Raw genomic sequence first — 22,368 nt, forward strand, 5'->3', positions numbered from 1 at the left:
GGAAATCGTGTTTGCCCCTGGACAACGTTCGACCTTTGGAAATATGTTTTACTCCTGGAAATCACGTTTGCCCATGGAAAACATTCTTGCCTTTGGAAATTCTTTACTCTTAGAAATCGTGCTTGCCCCTGGAAAACATTCTTGCTTAGGGAAATTCTTTACTCCTGGAAATCGTGTTTGCCCCTGGAAAATGTTTTTGGCTTTGGAAATCTTTTTTATCCTGGAAAATGTTTTATTTTACTTTAGAAATTGTTTTATTTTCCCCTGGAAATAGTGTTTGCCCCTGGAAAACGATGTTGCCTTTGGAAATCTTTTTTTTATCCTGGAAATTGTTTTTTCCCCCTCGAAATTGTTTTATTTTCCCCTGGAAATAGTGTTTACCCCTGTTAAACGTCTTTGCCTTTGGAAATCTTTTTTCCTGGAAATTTTATTTATCTTGAAAATATATTTTCCCCTGGAAATCTTTCTTGCCTTTGGAAATCTTTTCCTCCTGGAAATGGTTTTTTCTCCCGGAAATTGTATTTCCTCCGGAGATTGAATTACCCCTGGAAATTGTTTTCCCCCCTTGTAATTGGTATTCCCCTGGAAATTGTTTAATTTTTCCACGGAAATGGTTTTTTATCCTGGTAATTGTTTTCCCCAGGAAATCATCTTTACACTTCTAAATCAGCTTGAACCCTGGAAATCGTATTGGCCCCTGATAAACGTTTTCCCCAGGAAATCATCTTTACACTTCTAAATCAGCTTGAACCCTGGAAATCGTATTGGCCCCTGATAAACGTTTTTGCCTTTGGAAATCTTTTTTCTCCTGGAAATCGTCTTTACATTTCGAAATCGAGTTGCCCCCTTGGAAATTATCTTTACATTTCGAAATTAATAATTGATAATTTCCAGTTGAGTGCGTTAAAAGTATAAAACGAAATAATTATAATGAGACAATCTTGTTAGTACGCTTCTCATTCTCGATGTAAGATGGCGGTAGTGCGCCGATTTTTAGAAAAGCGTCCTCGCCTGTTGAAGCTTCGGGCCAGACAAAATATCTCTCCGAAGGCTGAATAGAAGCCGAGTGTATTGTATAGACAGCGGAAAGGAGGGACGGTTCTCTTTACCCAACTTTTTCGGTTTTTTTTTCACGTTTGCGCCCGTACTTTCACCTCCCACTTTCTTAAATATAAGTGCCTCGGACTAAGAATTAATGTTTTTGCTACGCGTATACTCGGTAAGGCGATCTTAATTAAAAATACTTGGTGCATCATTCATCCTCGCGCGTGTCCTTTTAGTGGGTAAACTGTTTTTTTACGCGAGCGGACAAAGCTACGAACGGACGCAGTTCATCATCCCGACTGTCGGGGCGCGCTAAGCCTACTTTGGCCGTTGTCGACAGCCATCATTCGTTCCCCGGGACAACCCAGCCAATGCCTCGGAAAACTTGGGGCCAAAGTTTTTGATTTCTTCCGTCTAACCTACTATGTAACGTAGGCTACGACCCGCCTTACGATAGGTAAGAAAACTCTTATCTCACTTTTCCGGAAACTTTCTTAAGATAACTTGTACGTTACGGAAGACGTATTAGACGATCCCACCACGTGATGAACTATCCATCTTTGTTTTGGCCGCCGTCAACGTTGCTCCAAACATGTTTGTCCTTCTCAGCTCCACGTGTTTAATTGGAGCCGAATTTTTAAATGACCAACACGTGACTCGCGTCTTTTTGTTTATTTAAACAGCCTAATTCGATTTCGAATAATTTATTATCGCTTTTAGCGATATATGGCGAGATAAAATTATTTGAAAACTTCGGTTTTGGTTTTACGTAGGCGGGTTCTTTTAAATTATAGGTACTCTTACCTTGAACGGTTCTGGCTCAAGGACATACACTTTCTCGAGAGTGGATGATACAACCAATACTTTACAAACAATTTAATTTTTTTTGCCATGACGGTAATGCTTAGTACGTTTTTCGGAAATATAGATTTTTCCTCCCTCGATTTAGATTTTCGACTATTTTTCCTCTTATCCTTTTACACTTTTTTAGTACTAATGCATTGTTAAGTTTAAACATTTCACTGAAAGTACGGAAATTGTTTTTAAATATTTTATTTTTTTCAATTAAAAAAATTATAACCAAAATAAATTTTTTGGGGTGCTATAAAATTGCCACTTTTTCAATATTAAATAATATAATTTTAATCTACGATTATTTGAACATTTAACTGATAAATACAAATGTTCGTAATTTACCCTTAAAATTGGCGATGACGTTTTGTTAAAACTAATTTTAATCGGTAAATTACCATTTTGCAATGGCGCAGCGTAATTTTCAAATATGACGTACGCAACATTTTATGAATTTTTCACACTTCTAATCCTGAAAATAAACCCTTTTCGCTAATAGTCAGCGGTTGTCTATTTTTGTTGTGAAATCATAAAATATCTCGAGCTCGTGGAGCGTTTCGCTCGACCCGTTTTGACACTTGGCCTCACGCTAGTCACGCTCGGGAAAACATCTTGTACAGCGTTAATAAGTGGGTACGAAATAACAGAAATATCTGGGCAATTTTTTTTTTAAAAGCGAGAAAGCATCGATGGATTGTCGTGAAATTCGATAGGTGAACGTGGGTTTCTTTTACCTTTTTCGAAAAAGAAAAATGTTTTAACAATAAATAAATCGTGAAAGCCAATAAATTAGAAGGTGAGGGATGCTACCCAAACAGGCGTCGAGATTCTGAGTTTCAGACACTCGAGGTCAAATGGAGGTTGAACTTCGCATACCGCGATGGGAGAGCTACTATTGGCCCCCACGTGTTTTCGTGATCTGGGGCTATCAGGCGCTCTATGAGGCCTGTCAAACGCCGATTCTCTAGCCGCGACGTTGTGTCTTGGAAATTCTTTTTCTCCGCAGATTTGACCGCGATAAGAATTTAAAAGCTGCTGGGCTATCTTCGCTATATTTTTGCGCAGCGCGGGGAGGTTTTAGATCGTTGAACTGTGAAACGTTGATTAATCTGCAAAATACAGCGCCCTATTCGCCGTGTCGTTTCCCGATGAATGACGTAATGTTAACCCCATTTTTACGCCAGTCGGAACCCCATTCTTGTTTAATGACAAAATAACGAGCCCATTTCCAATCTACACATGGCGGGTTCCCAGCCAAATTCAACCATTCTAACTTATTTAGACGCTCGCTTTGATCGCTTACGGTTAATGCGTTTGACATTGAACGTTTATGACGTTATAAGTTGAAAATGTCCCCTATCGGTTACATTTTCTGAAAGGGCGCGACCCTGTTTATAACGTACTTACTTTGGCCTTCCTTAGTGTATTAACTAATACTATGAGGTACTCTTCTACGCACCATGGCCAAATTCTTCGAGTTTGTTTATCATTTACTCCATTCGTCCTTTATTTTATAATTTTTCCTATTTTTTCCTATAATTAGATATTATTTTGTATTTTCGAATTTCCCACGTACCTAGTTCGCTTTTCGTAATACAGATGGCGCTCAATGTAATAAATTCCTTTGATAAAATGTAAATTGCTTCTCCAAAGAACTGCACTGAACGGAATATCGTCGTCTGCTTAAAAAAAAGTTTATTTTATATTAAATCAAATTTAAATTGTATTTATGCAAATTTTCCTATATGTTCCTATATTATCAAAGGAAATACTCCTATATTCTCTTATAAATCGTCTGTTGAATTTCCTATATTCCTATAAATTTTTTGGGGTTTTTCAGTGGTCACCCTGTCCATGTATAACTTCGTGAAATTGTCCACCTAACCTGACCACCCTGACCTTCACCTGTACGTTATTGTCATTGAGGGGCAAATGTCACGTGTAAAGGCCAACCAAAATCAACCAATTATTATAGCATTGCATTTTGACGTTCACCAATTTGTCTAATTTGATAAGGTTCTTTGATTATTTAATTGTCATGAGTAGGCTAAATTAAATTCCCCGACTGTATTTTTTTCTCTCTCTTTCGTAACCCCTTATATAGCATGAGCAGGCAAGATTTGGTATTGGAATTAAAATCGGGCCTTCGGGCAATAAGTTCTCTCGCGGATATAGATTCGATAATAAATCGCGACGAATACACACCGACGGAGAATTTAATTCAACACCTAACTTAGCACTCATTAAAGGATTTGCAAGCGCGATAAATCAAAAATATTTCGTCCGGTGACCGACCGACCGCTCGGACCCAAAAGCGGACCAAGAATTTTAATTATGTCAGCTATACTCGGCCCACGGAGGGAGAGAGAGAGAGAGGCTTTCCGCGTTTATAATTCGCGTCATCAGAGTGACCTATTAATTTTGACCAAGGCCGAAGTGATGGTGAAATGTTGGGGAGGTCGCGTCGCCGACCGACTTAGTTTCGTCAACGCGGACCGAAGAGACGCTGACGAGCGCGAACCGAGGAGAAGCTGGGTGAACGCGGACCGAATAGAAGCTGACGAGCGCGAACCGAAGAGAAGCTGGCGAGTCTTCTAATATTAAATCGACGTTGGTGTCCCGCGTCCCAAAGTTTATAAGTCTGATGGGTCAGAGATGGGCCTCGCTTCTGGCCTGCCCGTAATTAAGCCACCAATTTAAATTAGAATGTCTTGTACGGTGTAATTTGGGCGATTTCTGGCCTCGCTCGCCGAGGCTATACCCATATAGCCGGCCCCCTTTCTGTTCCTTACTTTATAGCCGGGAATTTCCCCTTATAATTAATTAGATCGGATCCCCCACCGCCGTCCTCTCTCCATAAGCGTATCTGGATATAGATTTTAATCGATTTCTTTGGATGGATTTTTTATTGACGAGCTTGTATTTCCTTTCCCGTACCTTGCCGTTAATTAACAGGTACGTGTTTATTGGGGGGAAGACGATTTCTTAGCTAATGTATTCGTTGGAAGATGAAAGATTATATTTAGAATATACGTCTGAAACTTTTTCTTCGTAGGCTGGAAGTTGGAAATTTTTATTTTCTTTTGGTTATAATAAAGATTTTTTTCATGTTACGGATATTATGGCCCTCAAAAATTGAAATTAAAAATAAAAATGTAAAACCAAAAGAAATGTTAAAATATTCAATGTTATCAACAATAGTCGCAAAAATCTAATTGTTAAAAGCTGAAATTAGTAAAATCAAAAGAAACGTTAAAATATTCAATGTTGCCAAGGCATTAAAAGTCGCTTGATGACTTGAGCTTAATTAGAAATATTGAAAATTGTAAACACTATTTATTCATTTTGCACGTGAAAATACGCCGCCATGTTAGGGTATAAAAGTAGTTCATAAGCCTGCTATACCTCACAATGTAAAGGTACTGTCACTCGCAAAAACGTATTTTTAAATCGGTAAATTTTACCATTTATAGTAATAAGGGCTAGATATAAGCAATTGGAGCATTTTTTATTTGTGGTTTTATACCAGTTTTAACCATACTGGATTTTTTATTTAAAAAAGTCGGTTTTTTTAAACCCTGAATTAAATTGTTCAGAGCAGAAATACAAACAAATTAGCGAAAGAATTGTAAAAAATTTCAAACATTCTTGCCAGAAAAAGTTCAGATTTCGAAGAAAAAAATCGAAGTATTGCTCCACAGAATAACTTGTATTTGTTATAGGATGGCTGAGGGAAATTATTTTGATATTTATATTTTTTGAAAGACGCGTAATTTATTTTCCCTGGTGAACCTTCGTTTCGTTGTATTTCGTTTAATTAAAACTGCAACGCGGCATTCCGGGCGGGGGTGCTATTTACATTTGGATTGGCGAATAAACGAACATCCATCGCTCAGCGGGGCTGTACGACTATTCAGCGTCTCTTTTTAGAAAGCTTTTCTCTGGTCTACAACGAAGTTGGCCTTTAGCTCCGACCGCTTTCAGGATGTTATTACGGGAGCGCCGGGTTTATTTTTTGAATGGTATTACTTATTTCGGGAAAGCTTAGCCTGGCATCTGGCGCTGTCGTTAGATTAGACCGCTCGGAATGCCACCTAGCGCGCGCCCGCTGAATTAAACTGAGCAATCCCCGCTTTTTACGGGCGTATTAATGTTAATTTCTGGCCCGTTTTCGTTATTTGAAAGTGAAATTGATTCCCGGGTCGATGAAAATTTTTTATTCTTGAGGGTGACTGTTTCGTAGGCCTTTCACCTTTTCCTCGCGACGTACGTATCAAATAGAAAATTCCGCTTGTAAGAAGGTATAGCCTTCGCTTCTAATGGGAGATTTATATTTACGTACAATTTTAAAACACGAAAAATATGTAAAAATAATTCATCTTCTTTCAAATGCTAGCCGTCAGGTCCATACTAACAATAGCAGTTTACGGCTCTACGTAGAGCGACTTAAAATACTTAAATAATAATCAGCTAGACTAATACCCTTGGCACTACCTTAGGCCTAAGTCATCAAGCGACTTTTAAAGCCATTAATTCAAGTGGCCAGGTAACAATGCGTAGGAGGGTGGTGGCAAGCCCTTCATGCCACGCGAGCCAATAGCTCCCTACACTAACTATTACCGTGACATTATGGCAAAACCTTTAAAGACGCTATCTAATTTGAATTTAATTTCGTTTTTCTTTGACTGGTTTTAGATATTTCTTCATTAATTCCCCAATAACGCGATACGGAGTTCTTTACCCTCAACACTCGTACAATACTTCTGTATCTATCCAGACGATCGTTTATAACCTTAGGAGAGGTTAAATCTTAGATCCCTAGACTAATATTTACCGAAACATTATTCGGTATAAATATTCTCGGAATGCAACCTTCACAATGCCGAATGAAACGAGTTCCACCTTTTTTATTTGCTCAACAAATCTCTTCCAGTATTCACTTGATTGGCTACCAAAAGGAGCGTTTCATTTTTTCGCGTCTCTCTCTCGTAAACCCTGCTCGTTGAAGGGGTTCGTTTCGCGTGTTGCCAATGAATAGAATTTGTTTGTTAAAGGATTCTACACTCTTCAGCGTTTTTATTCTCGTCTTCTATAATCGCGGTCGGCTCAAAGTAAACAGTTCTCTTAACTGGCTTTATCCTCATACTTAAGCCTCTATATATCGACACTTACGCTATTAGCTTTACGAAAAATGCCGTCCATTATTCGAGGTTGGAATAAAGTACCCTTAAGACGTAATACGTAATCTTTGTTAATACACCAATTAGAGATTACGCCGTTTAAAATAGGGCTAAAAGAAATTTACTAAATTCGGATCAAGCTAAAAAAAAATTCATAAATAAATTTATTGGTTTTCAATTTGATTTTTTATTTTGACTGATTTTATTTATGTTTATACATTCTGTGCCTCTTTCTCCTTGTAATTTGATTAACCATTTATATACATCATTAACGTACGTAATCTTAATTAAATTTAATTACTATTTAGTTAGCTCTAAATTGGAATTGCTACAGAAACTATTTCATGCGTTTAGATCTAACAATAAAAGAAATTAATTTGGTATAAATCTGTGATTTCGTAAAAGCTATAGATACTTTTCTTTGAAGGCTTAATTAAGTGGTGTAGCTCTCAATGTCGGGCATTTTCGTCAAAAACCCGCTCAGCTCACTCACCGCTCGCACTCGCTAGCCTAATACCCGCTCGTGCTTACGTATTTTTGAGTGGTAAAATCGGCGCTCCTCTCTTTTCGCTCATTTTGAGCGCTGAAATTGGCGCTGCTCTCTTTTCGCTTTTTTGAACGGTAAAAAAAGGGCTGCTCCATTATCGCTCTCTTCTGAGCGGTAAAATAAGGGCTGCTCCCTTTTTGCTCTCTTTTGAGCGGTAAAATAAGGGCTGCTCCCTTTTCGCTCTCTTTTGAGCGGTAAAATAAGGGCTGCTCCCTTTTTGCTCTTTTTTGAGCGGTAAAATTAGCGCTGCTCTCTTTTCGCTCATTTTTGAGCGCTGAAATTGGCGCTCTTCTCATTTTCGTTTCGCGCTCTTTTAAAAAACATTTTCCGCTCAATTTCGCTCATATTAACAAAAGCGCTCGCAGTCTAGTTATCACGAAAAAATATTATTATTTTTAATTTCAACCGATTTTACACAACCTTCCTAAATTTAAAATTACTATTTTTCCACCGCCCAAATTTCGAAGTAATTTCTGTTCGACCATCATAAATTGCGTCGCCTTAAAAGGTGTTTTGCGGTTTTTTAAAAATACATAATAAATTCGGTTAAATATTTTCGACATCGAATTTTAAACGACAGACGGTAAGAATTGACTTACTTCTCAACACCTATATTTAACGCGGTATTTCCGTAATTAGTAATTATCAATTAAAAAACTAGTTTGTATCGATGCCGATAGCTGCTGGGCTGAATTATAAAAATTTGGGTGAATTACTTAATGACCACATCCTCAGCCGGTCCCGCCGGGTTTCGTAAAAATGCGAAAGTGAAATTCGACGAAAGAGAACGGGATATGTGGAACTCCTATTTGCATATTTGAAATATAATACGGTCATCTATTAAAAACAATACTCGTATATTTTGATTTTGCATTCCGGGAAAAGGAAAAATAAATTTACCCAATTTTCCTACTTTAGCCAATTTCGCTGCCAAAATTACGTTTTCCAAAGGAAGAAAAAACGCAACGAAAACACTGTTTATTAATTGAAGCCAAAACGGGAGAATTCGCTCGAGGCTAGCTAGTCTTTTTGAAGGAACTCTGCAGCGTGAAAACTGCTCTTCGCTTTAAAAAAAAAGTAAAATGGAAATAGGGTCCGTACCTATCCTCTCCAATAGCACCTTAACTGGCCCCTGACGACGTTAGTTAATATCGGAATATGATGAAACATCGGACGAAAAAATAAAAAATGCTTGGAATTTGAGAATACGGAAATAAGTAGCTGGTAAAAGCCGGGAACCTTCCCTCGCCCTGGCTTCCCCCCGAACCAACGGAAGTCGCTAAGTCGGCCCGTCCCGACTTGCCAATGATTTCTACTCGTTTCCTTTAGTCGTTTCGCCCTTTTGAGGGCTGCAAAGTGACCGTGACTAGCGTCCCTACCCTCGTACGTGTATCAATTTTCTCGAGATTTTTTTTCGTTTTTACTTTTGGCGGGTTTTGGGCTGCCGCTAGCAGCGCACGCGTTTTTGAAGTGCTTGTTAGATACCAGATTAATTTTCTCTTTTTAACCTTACGCGTTTTTTTGTTTAGTTCGAGGGAGCATTAAGTTTCACTTCTCAAGAAGTTTTTTTTCTGGCTTTTAGTATTACGCACTTAAAATTGTGTATTTGAAACGTAACTCTTCGCGCGTATCCGTTATCGACTTAGTTTTGTTATTTTTATATTTGTTTTCGAATTTAATATCTGGTTTAAAGTTTTTTGTTTAAACTCCGGGCAGCTCCCTACCGTTCGTTTCTTATTTTAATTCGCATTGAACCCGTAAACTAACCACATAGCGAAACAATGTTACGATTTTCTTACAGGCCGACTACATAGTTATTCAGTTTGTCTGACTTTCACTGGAAGTTGGCTCGCTGCACGACATACGTGCGATGCTAGCAGCCAACTACCAGTGAAAGACAGTAAACCGAATACCTATGTAGTCGGCCTTTAAAAGCAGGCAGATGTTTCTTTCAAAACAGATCACGGACGAGATATTTATTCCCGGTGAAACCAAGAACGTATTTAAATGACTGAGAACGCATTGTTGTTAATTTTTTATTTCTTTAAAATAAATTTCATTTATTTAAATCGGAATTTTTTATTTTATTGTTTTTTACATTTTGTCTCACTCTATAATTTGAGTGCAGCGGTTATGTAAACTAAAACTTAAATAGATCTTAAATAAATTTTATTACTAATTAAAATGTTAATAGAACTGAATTTTTTATTACTAATTAAAATGTTAATAGAACTGAATTTTTTATTACTAATTAAAATTTATGTTAAATAAATTAAGATACTAATTAAAATTAATCTTAAATAAATTTAGATACTAATTAAAATTAAAATTTATCTTAAATAAATTTAGATACTAATTAAAATTAAAATTTATCTTAAATAAATTTATATACTAATTAAAATTAAAATTTATCTTAAATAAATTTATATACTAATTAAAATTTCAAATGATCTTAAATAAATTTAGTTAATAATTAAAATTTGAAAATGACCCCAGAAATCGGGGAATTTGAAAATGACCCCAGAAATCGGGGAATTTGAAAATGACCCCAAAAATCGAGGAATTTGAAAATGACCCCAAAAAATCAGGCACATAATTTTTAAAGATGTATTAAAAATACATATTAAATATTTACATATTTTTCAAGATGGTCAGGGAAAATTTAGCATATTGGTCAATGAAATTCATGAAATTTTGTACGAACCCTGTTCAGTATGCGTTGTTAGGCGCATTTAATATAACATATAATGTTACAGACACTACCAAAGACGCTATTAACGCGTTACAAATCTCTTGGTCCATTACGCTCGAACTATGTAATGTCATTGAGGAAAGTGATCTATAAACGGCCATGTATTTTAGAAGAATAGCCTCTTTAGCGTCCGTGGCACGGGCAAACGATTCCATTGAGAAGACAGTCCCATTTCAATGTCGCCCATGGATAGACCCCCTCGAGCACGCTCACAATGGATCTTCTGATTCTGGCCGATGATTAAATACGGGCATTCAACGCTCGCTCCGCCGCTTCCTCCACCTTGTCTACATTTCAATCAAGGCCGATCCGGATATTGAGATATCCAGCTCTCGCAAATTCCATATACCATTATACAATGCACCGGGGGATGACCCGCTTCCGGTGTGTCGTATACACGCTCGTCGCCCGACGAAACAAAAAAGACTTTGGCGCACTTGGCCCGCCACCGAAACTACGCGTTGAAGTCCTTAGAAGGGTCAATCGTGAAACGGATAAGCGTTCAGGCAAACTCGTGACTTCTTATTTGTAGGTCTGAAAGTGAGTTGAACTTTATGGGTAGATACGCAATTTCCATAAATTGTTTCGGAAAATTACTTCAAAAAGGAACTAAATGGTTGGGGTCGCGTAACAAGGAAGTAAATAAAATTCTATTGTTAAAGGAACATTTTCGTTATTTTCCAAAACTGTTGTCATAGTTATTCAGCTAGACTCATTTTGGACGACAGCAGGGTTGGCATTTCTTATCTTATTTTTTTATATAAAAATCAAATCAATCGATAGGGGATTTTTTAGTTTTACGTATGTTTCGCATGATTTCTCGCGGTACGTTAGAGGTACAAAGACACATGATACGTCAATCGATTGGAAATATCATGCCCTAGCCGGCATTGTTAACATTTTTTTTTTAAAAACGGGGCCCCGGAAGTGGGAATTTGCCCATTTTAGTGATTTTGGGCGATTTTCGAATTTAAATGTACATTTTTTTAAAATTAAAACCGACTTTATTGAATATTATATTTTTAGTTAGTACTGATCATTTCTGAATTACGTTTTCGGTTGCATTAAGAAATTTTAATTTTATATGAGATTCCTGACCAACTCTTAACTCTTTCGCTACCTTACTTCCAAAACCAGGTAACTTAAAAAAATTCGTGTTGTCTAAAAATTAATATAAATTAAGGTGTTCGCGTTTCGCTACTTTATTTCCAAAACCAGGTAACTCGAAAAATTCATTTTCGAAATTTTCTTGGGTTTATTAAGTTAATGTACAAGATGATTGGAAATTTGTTCAAATTTAAATTTAATATTTAAAATTTAAAGTATAGTTAATACATCGAGGGGATTGTGTCTTCTTAAATGTCGGTGACATCTTGTTTATTGAAATAAAATCAACGAGGTTTTTTAAATTATTTGATTTAAATCAAATGGATTTAAATAAGCCAACCATTGACGACAGTCTATTTCAATTGAACTTATTATTGTTGAGGTCAATAAAAAAATCATCTGTTTAATTCAACGTAGGATAAAACAGTGGCGTAGACAAGGGGAAGGTTTGGCTATACTCATATTTCACCCCTCCCAGTTATTTTACATAATTTGAACTCCTCCCAGGTATTTTACATAATTTGAACCCCTCCCACTTATTTTACATAATTTGAACCCCTCCCAGTTGTTTTACATAATTTTAACCCCTCCCAGTTATTTTACATAATATGAACCCCTCCCAGTTATTATACATAATTTGAACCCCTCCCAGTTATTTTACATAATTTGAACCCCTCCCAGTTACTTTACATAATTTGAACCCCTCCCTTGAAGGATTTCTGACTACGCCACTGGGATGAAACACCGCACTCTGGTCATCAAAATAATCTTAGGTCCATTACAATTGATCATGGAGAAAATATAAGGAGTCGTTTTGTGAAACAATTTTTACCGCTTATCGTGATAACAACCGGGATGATAGAGAAATATATTTTTGACTCGTGATGACGCGGTTGCCGTCCATTTGAATACATTGTTGTCAATCTCAATTATCCGGCTGGCAACGCAGTGACGCGTCAAAATAGTTTTACCGCACCACTTCTGACCTTTTCCCCCTCGTTTTGACGCAATTATTCGCGAGCAAGGCGTTTTCCTCAAAATACATTACATTTCATTGTTGAAAAAATAACGTTTTTTTTTTGCGACAAATTGATTATCCCATTATGAGTCTGGCTAACCCATTCTGATTCTTTCGTTCGACTCTATAATTAGCGGTTGCGTGTGAGCGCCGTTGAAAAATGATCTACGAAAGAGCAATTTCCGTTCCAATTCAATTGACTGTTGATTTTCCTGTCCGAAGGGGGGTTTTTTTTAATTCATCTTAGTCTTTTTTAAATGTTTTTTATTCTCCGAGGCGGCCTTCGAAGATTGGGAAGAAGAACGTTCAGCGCCTAGTTACTCATTCACTTTCTCTGTCTTTTTATTTGCGAGTCATTAAGAAAAATTCCACCGTTTTTTTTTTGGTTTTATTAGCCATGACAAAAAAGCGCAATTTATTCGCGATATATTAAAATATTGTCCCTCATCTCTTAAACTTCAATGATTTTTTGGTTACCTCGGTAGCCTGGAACCGTTCGTGTTCGAGAATTAAGAAATAAATGGTTCGTCGAACCGTGACTAGGCTAATAGGAATCGGGAGGGAGGGAGCCTAACCACCGTGCCAGAATATTATTTTCCTTGTTTGCCACTAGGGGGTTTTTTAGCGCCCTCTGACATCGAACGCGCTTTTACTTTTTATACTCGAATGGGTTTCGCCGCCGTAATAAGCGCGTCTCGATTCGTTCAAATATATCGAGGTGATATATCGGTTTCCATAGCAACTGACGTCATTTCCGTTCTTCTCGTTTCACCGCCGACGAAAATAGATTTCGGCCGTTATTTCCGATTTAAGGGAATAAAATTTTTGTTGTTTTAAGTATAGCCGTAATGACATTGTGTCGATGGAAATATTTTTTTTTAAGATTGACACGTGTTTGAATAACCTATAGCCTGACCAGCACATTAGTAGACAAAGTTTATTTTTATTATTTTAAAATATTTAGGGGATAAGCAGACCATATTATTTTTATTTAACAATTACTCCATAATTTAAGAGACTCATGATCGTAATTAAAAACATTAATTTTCATTTATATCAGAGTTGTTTTTTTATTTAAAAAATCGATTAATTTCTGGACAAATATATTAATATATAATTTAAGTGCAGCGGTAATGTAAATTAAATAAATCTTCATTAAATTTAATTATCAAAATAAATAAATTGAATTGAGTTGGCTTTAAATTGACATTTTTATAGAGAACCAACGTTAGTATATATATATTCATAAATACATTGAAGTGTTTACTTGGTGATAAATCAGACAACCCTGATCCTACGTTTTCAGGATTTCCAAACTATGCTCTAAATTCGACAACAGATAGCTAACACCTATAAAATTTGACAGAAATGCTAGGTTGTCTTTCCACTGAACGTGAGGATACATAAACAAAATATAAAATAATTGTAAAAGTCACGCGCAAGTTTTTTTCACAAAATTAAGGAAGTGGAAGGAAACACATCGACTCGTTTTGAAATTTGAAGTCCTCTGAAAAGCTCACAACTCTGTCATTAGCAAATATCATATTAAAGGTCAATAATCTGGTGAAAATAATGCAAGTATTTATTTGAAGGGAAACGTCTTCGAAGAGGCCCTTTATGTAACATCCGCTGACATAATATCAACTTTCATTTAACATGAAAAATGCTCGATTTCGCGTAGGAGCTAATGAAAATAGCCCCAAAAACCGTGAAAGAAAGTTCTCTGTTGCCCTATTTCATTTTTCTCATTAAATCTCCGCGTCCCGATTGAGCCTCTGACGACCAAACGAATTTAGACCGTTTTTACTAGTTAAACCGCGCCAAAACTTTAAGATAACAAGCCTAAATGAAAATGAAGCCAAACGAAATCAGTATTAGCAGAAGTGTATAAGATACCTCTTAGCGAGTATCTCCTTCGTTATAGTGATTTTGTAAAACTATTTCATCCTAAATATAAGAATTTTTTTTTATTTGACTACTATTTTAACTGTTATTTTAGATTTGAACTTGTGTTGTTAATTTTCCGGAAAAATAAAATGCGGAAAATTTTCCGAATTGCGGAAAAATAAAAAATTGAAACATAAATTACTTTTTAAAGGTTTTTAATGTTTTTAACTCTTTACCGATATAAAATGTCTAATATCAGTAAACATACTACAAAACATTATAGTGTTACATTGCTAATCAGTTTAAACTAGTCTAGAGGTTTAGTTTTACTTTTAGATTTGAAAAAATTAGGCGAAAATGCCGCTTTATTTAAATTTGCAAACAATAATATTAGACTAATCATAAATTCGGAAAAATACGGAAAAAGGACTCGGTCATTTTCCGGAAAATTTTCCGACTTACAACACTAATTTGAACTATAAATGATCACAATGATCAGCTCACTTATGTAAAGCCGCCCTGTTTCAAAAGTTTGCCTATTGACGGCAACAATAAAACCTTTAAACCTTTTTTGACCTCACCCCTACTAGATATTATGGGGAAAGATGATGTTATTGTCGATGCTGTCGTTGGCGGTGGTGAATACGCCGCGAAATTTCGATGTCTCCTCAACGTCACTCGATAAATATCTAATTGAGACGTCGCTCCATCGGTATTAGTGTCCTCTATCGAACCGTGCCAGTGCCGCGCTGTTGTTATAAATCACAAGGGGAGTTTCTGTAAATGCGACGTATTACGGAAACGTCCATTTCTTGACAACAGCACTCGGAAAAAATTAAATCGGTTATGGTTCGCTCTATCTAACCACCCCAAGGCGACAATTGAATTCTAGATATTGTCCATTCCGACCGAATTCCCATTTTGACCGAATTCCCATTTCGACCAAATTCCTATTTCGTCAGAATTCTCATTTCGACCGAACTCCCATTTCGACCACATTCTCATTTCGACCGCATTCCCATTTCAACCGAATAATTTAATTTTGGGTCAGATTGAGTCAGGTTAGGCTAGATCAGGTTAGGTGTAGGGCCTCCGTAGACGGTAGTAAAATGGAATTTAATTTCGGTCGAATGGGACCAAAAATATATTTAGTTAAAAATCGCACTTTTGGGCTACTTTCGGTCGAATGGGACACCAAAAAACGCATTCGATCGAATGGGGCCAAAGCTAATTCTTTAGCAATCGGCGCCCCATATAATTGGGCATTATATATATCTGAAAACACTAGGGTAATAAATGCTAATTCTATATCAATTGATAAAAAATATCAAATTCAGCAATCGGAAGAACTTAAATTTCGATATCGGTTTTCCCTGAAACCCTTTTTATTTTGTCTTTCGTTGTCTTTAAGAAATCGAAATTTGATACTTGATAGAAAAATGTTTCTGGAGTACTACAAATTGACAGGGCAAACGGGGCTCATCAAATTTAGCGGTGGGTGTCTACGTCAGGCTGGGCGCATTCAAGGGGATAAGGTACAGAGATGAGGCTACTATTATGGCCTGTGCCATCTTGTTTCTTTAATTTCCGGCTTTGGCATTTTTTGGGGATGCTAACAAGTAGGTCGATTTCTAGTAGATATCTTAGGTAACCTTCGTAAAGATTATACATTACGAATATAAAGCAATTTCTGATAATTGGAATATTTACAATATAAAGCAAGGGGTAGAGTAGCATTTGTCCAAATTTCATTCGTCCGAATAGTGTCGCGTTTGTCCGAATACTCATTTGTCCGAACTCGAAAACTGAAATTGTTCCGTTTGTACGAATTTAATGACCTTGAGTGTCATTTGTCCGAACGAGTAGTAGCATTTGTTCGAATTTCCATCGTAAAAAAATAGTGTTTCGTATATGCATTATGTCCGAATTTTTCGTTTTATAATAATTATAGGTCGGACATTTAACAAACGGATAGAACGGTTAAATTTCCAACAAATTATGTAAAATAATTTTCGGACAAATAAAACCGTAATTCGGCTATCTGATCCATATTTTTACAGTTCGGACAAATGAATATTCGGACAAATGCGCCTCGATTCGGACAAATGCTACCAAATCGTAATTGGAATAAATATAATATAATTGGAATAATTATAATATAATATAATTGGAATAATTATAATATAATATAATTGGAATAATTATAATATAATATAATTGGAATAATTATAATATAATATAATTGGAATAATTATAATATAATATAATTGGAATAATTATAATATAATATAATTGGAATAATTATAATATAATATAATTGGAATAATTATAATATAATATAATTGGAATAATTATAATATAATATAATTGGAATAATTGTAATATAATATAATTGGAATAATTATAATATAATATATTTGGAATAATTATAAAATAATATAATTAGAATAAATATAATATAATTGGAATATTTACAATATAAATCAATTTATATAATATAATAATAATTATAATATAATATAATATAATATAATTGGAATATTTACAATATAAAGCAATTTTATATAATATAATATAAAAATAATTATAATATAATATAATTGGAATATTTGCAATATAAAGCAATTTATATAATATAATATAATATAATATAATTGGAATATTTGCACAATCATAAAAATATTTCTATACAACGGTTTATTGAAAAATTTAAAAGTCAACAAACTGGACGTAGTTATAAATGGCAGAATCGGCTCAAACGAAAGCTTATATCTGTGACGCATAAAGTCAGCGCCACATGTGGATTCCCCTTGAACTATATAAATCCCGTTTTTACACACAATCCTAAGGATTTGTGTGTATTAGTCTCACGTACAGTGTAGCCGTTGCCGCCGATGCCGCCGATGGCGCCGTGTCACGCATACCTCTTCAACGGTTAGGACTAGACGTGTCAATGATATCTCGTTCGAATATACAGACATCGCCATTGATAGCCTTTCATAAAGTTTTCAAATCGGAGCCCAAGAAGTTGGCAATTTGCCCAATTTACTATTTTCGGTGATTTTCTTTATATGGTAGATATTTTGTTTAAAATTAAGTCCAATAACGTTAAAAAAAATATTATTGGATAGGTTAGGATTCAGCGGACCTACAACTTCGGTTATATCAGTAAATATTAAATTTAAGTATAGTTTTCAGGGTAATTTACGGGACCCCAATTTTGGTGGTTTAATATTTTCGCCTAAAAATCTACATATTTAAGTCCAATTTTCATGAGAGTTATATTTTTGAATAGCTGGGGTTTACACTTAACCTAGAATTGCAAATACGTTCCTTAAATTTAATTCTAAGTAAGGTTTTTTGGGCAGCGTATACGGACCCCCGCAATTTCCAACATTGAAAATCCGCGTGTTTATAGAGGTCTACGCGCCCGTTTCCCTCTGGCGTTTTTCAAGGCGCTTTCAACATATGAGCAGAAGTAACAATTAAGTATGACACTGATCGGCCTAGTCTTCGGCGTATGACCAGAAGTAACAAATAAGTGTGATCAGAAGTAACAAATAAGTGTGATTAGAAGTAACAAATAAGTGTGATCAGCAGTAACAAATAAGTGGGATCAGAAGTAACTAATAAGTTACTAGAAGAAATAAGTGTGACACTCAACGGCTGACTACTAGTAACAAATAAGTGTGATCAGAAGTAAAAAATAAAAGTGACACTGATCGAAGGAATCTTCGATGCTTTCAAAGTATGACTAGAAGTAACAAATAAGTGTAAATATTATACTCCGCGGCCGCGGAGTATATTTAGAGCTCATCTTTTCCCCCCATTTCCACATCTGCTGCGCGTATATTGGCAATTTACTGGTTTGGTCGTGGAAGACGTCAACTCAGCTTGAGATACTTTTAGGCCTTTTTTGGGTCGCGCTCTAACCTCAACCACTCGTCGTATTTTAATTCTGTAAACGGATTTAAAATCAGCGTGTTTCACTTCATAGGCCCGTCTTTTCACGATTTATAATTTAATCAATAACGCCGAGAAAATATAAGTTTTCGAAGCCAGGAAATTACGGTTTCGAGGCATCCATTTTCCCTCTTAAGTTTCAGATTGGCGCGCATGCGCAACGGGAACGGGTGGAAGTCTGAAAAAAGTTGCCAACTTGCCGCAACGGCTTCGTTTTGATGGCGGCTTTAATGCCGCGTGCCCGTGTGAAATGTTAATTTTCATATTCTAACATGTTTAAACATATATTATGATTTAAAACGAACAAATCTTCGATGATAAAAGGTAAATAATATAGTTGGCTTTCATTTCAACCTAAGTTTTGTCACTTTACGGTATTTGGTAATTCTAAATCGATTTAAATAAAAGTTAGGTTAAAATTTTGGGCCTTGGGTATTATCACTGGCATAATTTAGAAGCCCGACTTTTCGGAATTTCGCTTGGAATTCGGTAACAGCTTCATGGCGTATAGTCAATGTAAAAGCACCGTGATATCGAATACAGGATACGTATTATCTTTGGTTGAACTAAACTATCAGTATTTTTGAATGTTTAATTTTTTGACGGCTGTTAAGTTTGACAACTAATAATTTTCGAGCTTTAAAATTTGAAATGCCAAGGAGGCAAAACAACGGGCTGAGTATTTGCGCAGCAAAGGTAATAAGTTTTATGTGGTTGAACTAATATAACAATATTTTTTGAGTTTTAAATTATTTTTCTATGCAGGCCTTAGTTGGGCACTTTTATTAGAGACATTACAAACATTTAATTTTTAATTTTAGAAAGCACTAATATTTTAACAAATTATAAAATTGGGATGTAATTCTTGTAAAGCACTACGTCTCATAAATGGGCATATATTATAACAAAAACAGTTCTTCGAACTGAAAAAAAAAACAGTTTAGAGCTCGTTAAATGTGCAGCCTTAAAGGGACATATATTATTTTTATTGTTGATTAATATGTAAAATTCATTTAAAGTATTAAAAAATATTCCTGTGAACAACAGAATGACGTCATTCCGCCTTTCAAATCACAGTCCACTGCTCCTCCAATTTTGAACACAAAATCTTTGATCCAATTTTGACCACAAAGGTATCCATATTTATATTTATTTTCTTCCCTACACATTTAACATAAAAATTTTAAAATTTATTATTATTTATTATTTATTCTTTATTATTTATTTATTGCAATAATCTGCAACAAAAATAAAATAATAATAAGAATAAATTTTAAAATTTTTATGTTAAATGTGTAGGGAAGAAAATAAATATAAATATGGATACCTTTGTGGGCAAAATTGGATCAAAGATTTTGTGTTAAAAATTGGAGAAGCAGTGGACTGTGATTTGAAAGGCGGAATGACGTCATTCTGTTGTTCACAGGAATATTTTTTAATACTTTAAATGAATTTGACATATTAATCAACAATAAAAATAATATATGTCCCTTTAAGGCTGCACATTTAACGAGCTCTAAACTGTTTTTTTCAGTTCGAAGAACTGTTTTTGTTATAATGTATATATATATATTTTGGTTGCGATACCAGCGTTGCAGGTTGCTGTGAATAGCTCAAACAAACTTAACACATTAGAAGGATTGTGTGTATTCTGACCGTCGTACGTCTTGTCTCTTATACTTCATTGTCACGGTGCAGTTTCAGCACATTCTCCCACGCCATTTTCCCCTCGCCACTTTTGTTGCCATGTATAAAATCTCTTGAGCCCCCTTCCGCAAAAATCACCCGAAATGAACGAATACGTGAAAATAACTACCTCCATAAGAAAGCCCAACAAAAGATTTTTAAATAAACCATCGCGTTGCAGTGCAATAACGATATTTTATTGATTGCGTAAATCATTTTGCTCCATAGTAAGGCACGCCGTTGCCAGATATAGGATAATTATCAGACACAAAATTTTGGGAAGTATAAGATATACATGTAGCACGTTATTTTGCTTAGTTCTGCTAGAACGTACTATAATTTTCCATTTTAGGGGAAAACCACTTAAAATTTTAACTTATCATATTTTTGGGTTTAGTCAGTAGTTGATATTTCAAAAATATCAATGGTAATATATAAGAAATTCTAGGTTTTTTTATTGTAACCAAATATTTTCGAAATGGTTTTTAAATGAAGCATATTTTTTATTGAAATTTGAAAAAAAAATTCAAATCAAGAAAACCTTCACGCATATTTTTATATTTAAATATATCATATTTTTGAAAATCATGGGACACCATGTTCCAAAATGTCGGGGGCCATGCAGCCTACCTCTTGTCGACGTCACTAGGCCCAACTTCCTTAAATTTATTGTGATATTTTTATGATTTCCAATGAATATAACTTCCAACAAAATTAATATACGGGTAAAATTATTATATTATAATATTATATATTATATATTATATATTATATTATAATTATATTATATTATATTATATTATATTATATTATATTATATTATATTATATTATATTATAATTTGATTTTCGCAACTTGGCAACGGAAAACATAAATAAGTGAACATTTTACATCATTACGCGTAGAAATTTCAGCTGTGTTTTGAGCCGTGATTCGGACTTGTATGCTTCCGCGGCTTGGCTGAAAAATAGTGCCCATTGAAAACCGATCGAGACTGCCAAATGGATACTTCTCTCGTAAGAAATATAACATATACTTCTGGTATTAGAGAATGAGGCGAAGGACCACCCACTCCAAAGTGAGATTAGAAGTTCGCCCTTTAAAATCGGTCATTCTTGGTACTATACGCGGGCCAAGCTTTCGCTGATCCCGGCAATTTTTTACCGTTGTTCGTTAAATAAGTTAGTCGTCAGTCGGGGATTAAATTGGTGAAATGTGTAGCGTGAATTAGCGTATCGCCGAGCCTAAAACCACGCTAATAGGAAACGGTGATGTAGCGCTTGTTCGATCTATCCGAGAAACAGGATATTAGTGCAGCGTTAGAAAGGTAATTACAGCTTCCCCCAACTCTGTCAGTTTCGGGTTGACAATTTGGAGAGATAAGGCTCTAGTAATTAACCTCGTGAAGCGGCCGGATCGTTATCTAGTAGCTCGGCGTTGGCGTCGTACGGAGCACTTGTAAGCGCTCAATCAGGCTTTTTGAAGTTGGAATCAATCTAAATGTCCCCTTTGAGACGAAACATTCGGATTTAGTTATTTAGAGCGCTGTTCTCGGCTAATTTCCACTTCCAGTCGAGCAATTTGCGATCGGACCTAAATCTCGTAATTATTAAGAGTTTGATGATTCGTGTAAACTGGATGCGTTTGTTACGCGTGCGGACGAACGTTTCTTACACCTTAGCTTAATTGACTTCGGCGTGCTTGTCTGGATTTAAATTCCCGGCGTATTAAATTTCCAGGGCTGTTAATTATTTAAGATTTATTTTAAATAAAAAAAATCGATTTATTTGATTTAAATCGGATTTTTATGGATTTGAGTGCGGCGATAACGTAAACTATTTTTTCGATATTCTTGGTGTATCTAAAATAATGATTCGAATAACAATTAGATAAAGTAATTAAAATCCAACCCGACCTAGCCCGACCTAACATTACCTAACCAGACCTAACCCTACCTAACCTTACCTAACCCGACCTACCCTTACCTAACCCGACCTACCCTTACCTAACCCGACCTACCCTTACCTAACCCGACCTAACCGTACCTAGCCTGACCTAACCTTACCTAACCCGACCTAACCTTACCCAACACAACCTTACCTAACCTAACGATAAATATTTATCTCATACCCTTCCTTTTATACTTTCAAAAATATCCCCTCCCTTCGAAAATATTAAAATTCGTTTAAAAGATCAGTTTGTTTGGTCTATTTTTGGGAGGTCTTTTTTTGTTTTTTTTTTGGATAAAAGGGAATAGGATGAAAAGGTCATTGGGAGAATTGATAAATTATTTTGGGTGACAAGATTAAGATTGATAGAAATGGGATTGGGA

General features: G+C 35.4%; 1 protein-coding gene across 2 annotated transcripts in view; it reads left to right on the forward strand.

Moving 5' to 3' along the window:
• Nucleotides 1-1,074: 1,074 nt before the first annotated feature.
• Nucleotides 1,075-22,368, forward strand: part of LOC149947480 (tyrosine-protein phosphatase Lar-like) — an 88,420-nt gene continuing 67,126 nt past the window's right edge. For both annotated transcript variants that reach the window (XM_090172923.1, XM_090172925.1), the window contains exon 1: nt 1,075-1,501. The gene's annotated coding sequence lies outside the window, so the exon portion shown is untranslated. The remainder of the gene's footprint in view (nt 1,502-22,368) is intronic.

Source organism: Leiobunum rupestre, chromosome 4, assembly GCF_980474605.1.
Source record: "Leiobunum rupestre chromosome 4, qqLeiRupe1.1.hap1, whole genome shotgun sequence".
Lineage (NCBI taxonomy): Eukaryota > Metazoa > Arthropoda > Arachnida > Opiliones > Sclerosomatidae > Leiobunum > Leiobunum rupestre.